This window comes from Pseudophryne corroboree, chromosome 4, assembly GCF_028390025.1.
Source record: "Pseudophryne corroboree isolate aPseCor3 chromosome 4, aPseCor3.hap2, whole genome shotgun sequence".
Lineage (NCBI taxonomy): Eukaryota > Metazoa > Chordata > Amphibia > Anura > Myobatrachidae > Pseudophryne > Pseudophryne corroboree.
The window spans coordinates 13,041,068-13,044,294 of record NC_086447.1 but is presented as its reverse complement, the minus strand read 5'-3'; the positions used below and the strand labels follow the sequence as shown (position 1 = coordinate 13,044,294).

Sequence of the window (3,227 nt, the reverse complement as noted above, 5' to 3'; positions counted from 1 at the left end):
CTAATTACTGATGGATATCAGTGTAAGAAAAAGGCAGCAGTAGTGACGGGAATGAGTTCCCCGTATAAAAATCCTGAATTGGATTGTATTGCGCAACCAGTGTTTGCTATGCTATCTTGTAGTAATGGTTCTCCACTTCCACAGGTGTATTGTCTATGAGAACAAGTAATGTACCATGCCTATCTGTCCAACCATGTGTGGTTAGAAATGTTCCTATGAACCTCCAAATGTAGTTATGAAGGGGAGATATAGTACCAGAATGAATCTGCTGTCATTGTTAGACCAGAGTGTCCCTAAATCTCCAGCCTACTAAACCGAGTATTCCCAGGTGGTCTCCCGCCTGGTACTGACACGGCCCTATACTGTATAGCTTCCAAGATCGGACGAGATTGGGCATATGCAGTATGGTATGATAGTAGGTTACAGGAGTCTTAATTGCCACCTCTCCAGAATCATTGATGAGAGTTTGTGAAAAAATGGAGAAGAGAAGAATAAGAGCGGGATCTGCTGTCGGTGTTAGGCAGTATGGTGAGCCTACCAGTTGAAAAACTCATTGGTGATCCAGTGTTCTTACCTATGGCAGAGTCCCTGAAAAGAAATGTAGATTGTTCTTCTATTATAGCCTATTGGCGGTAAAGGAAACAAACGTCCACCTCTTGGACTGAGGAAGAAAACAAAAAACAAAAAAACACAGAAAATGAAAAGATTCGTCACTCCTTGTTGGAGCTGGTTCCAGTTAAAATGGAATCGTTAGTATGTTACGTACACCTGTGAAAAGACAGTCATGATTATACGAATGGTAAAATAATCCCACATTGGACTATTGAGAGGATTACAGTGAACACTGGATATATAATCACAGGGGCATAGAGTCCTGTTGGGGCAGACTTGTGCATGTGATACTTATACCTCAGGTAGGTTGATCGTGTGTGTTTCCTTGACCGCCAATAGGCTATAAAAGAAGAACAATCTACATTTCTTTTCAGGGACTCTCATTGGTGATCCAGTGTTCTTACCTACGGCAAATTTTCAACTGGTAGGCTCACCATACTGTCTAACACCAACAGCAGATCCCGCTCTTATTCTTCTCTTCTCCATTTTTTCACAAACTCTCATCAATGATTCTGGAGAGGTGGCAATTAAGACTCCTGTAACCTACTGTCATACCATACTGCATATGCCCAATCTCGTCCTATCTTGGAAGCTATACAGTATAGGGCCGTGTCAGTACCAGGCGGGAGACCACCTGGGAATACTCGGTTTAGTAGGCTGGAGATTTAGGGACACTCTGGTCTAACAATGACAGCAGATTCATTCTGGTACTATATCTCCCCTTCATAACTACATTTGGAGGTTCATAGGAACATTTCTAACCACACATGGTTGGACAGTTAGGCATGGTACATAACTTGTTATCATAGACAATACACCTTTGGTAGTGGTGAACCGTTACTACAAGATAGCATAGCAAACACTGGTTGCGCAATACAATCCAATTCAGGATTTTTATACGGGGAACTCATTCCCATCACTACTGCTGCCTTTTTCTTACACTGATTTCCATCAGTAATTAGTTAATTAACAACTAATCAAGTTTCTTTTCTTATTATTAAGGGACTATGGGGGTGATTCCGAGTGGTTCGCTCGCTAGCTGCTTTTAGCAGCATTGCACACGCTAAGCCGCCGCCCTCTGGGAGTGTATCTTAGCTTAGCAGAATTGCGAACGAAAGATTAGCAGAATTGCGAATAGAAATTTCTTAGCAGTCTCTGAGTTGCTCGAGACCTACTCACAGATTGCTATCAGATCAGGCCGTTTCGTTCCTGGTTTGACGTCACACACACGCCCAGCGTTCGGCCAGCCACTCCCCCGTTTCTCCTGACACTCTTGCGTTTTTCCCTGACACGCCTGCGTTTTTCCGCACACTCACAGAAAAAAGCCAGTTTCCACCCAGAAACAGCCACTTACTGTCAATCACACTACGATCACTTCAACAATGAAAATTCTTTGTTCGGGCGTGAGTAAATCTACTAAGTTTTGTGCTAAAATACTTAACGCATGCACACTGCGTACCATGCGAATGCGCATTTTTGCTTTAATCGCTCTGATGCGAAAATCGGCAACGAGTGAACAACTCAGAATGATCCCCTATATTTTAGTGTTATTAACAGAAGTTATATTTTATTTTCTCTAATATATACACATTGACATATGTATTTCCTTTAAGAGTGCACCAACCAAGAGTCTTCTTTCTTTTTCTTTGTTTTGTATCTCCAAGTCAGTAAAATACCAGGGAGTAACACCCAGACCGAGACCACTGCACTGTACAGCACTGCCAAGTCAGTAATATACCAGGGAGTAATACCCAGACCGAGACCCCTCCACTGCACAACCCTGCCAAGTCATTAATATACCAGGGAGTAACACCCAGACTGAGACCCCTCCACTGCACAACCCTGCCAAGTCAGTAAGATACCAGGAGTAACATCCAGACTGAGACCCCTCCACTGCACAACCCTGCAAAGTCAGTAACATACTAGAGAGTAACACCCAGACTGAGACCCCTCCACTGCACAACCCTGCCAAGTCATTAATATACCAGGGAGTAATACCCAGACCGAGACCCCTCCACTGCACAACCCTGCCAAGTCAGTAATATACCAGGGAGTAACACCCAGACTGAGACCCCTCCACTGCACAACCCTGCCAAGTCAGTAACATACCAGGGAGTAACACCCAGACTGAGGCCCCTCCACTGCTCATCCCTGCCAAGTCAGTAATATACCAGGGAGTAACACCCAGACTGAGACCCCTCCACTGCACAACCCTGCCAAGTCAGTAATATACCAGGGAGTAACACCCAGACTGAGACCCCTCCACTGTACAACCCTGCCAAGTCAGTAAGATACCAGGGAGTAACACCCAGACAGAGACCTCTCCACTGCACAACCCTGCCAAGTCATTAATATACCAGGGACTAACACCCAGACTGAGGCACCTCCACTGCACAACCCTGCCAAGTCAGTAATATACCAGGGAAATACACCCAGACTGAGAGCCCTCCACTGCACAACCCTGCCAAGTCATTAATATACCAGGGAGTAACACCCAGACAGAGACCTCTCCACTGCACAACCCTGCCAAGTCATTAATATACCAGGGACTAACACCCAGACTGAGGCCCCTCCACTGCACAACCCTGCCAAGTCAGTAATATACCAGGGAAATA

At 45.0% G+C, this 3,227-nt stretch overlaps 1 pseudogene; it reads right to left on the bottom strand.

The window, feature by feature from the left end:
* Positions 1-303: 303 nt before the first annotated feature.
* On the bottom strand, positions 304-421 carry LOC134912116 (5S ribosomal RNA; annotated as a pseudogene).
* Between the last annotated feature and the right edge of the window lie 2,806 nt (positions 422-3,227).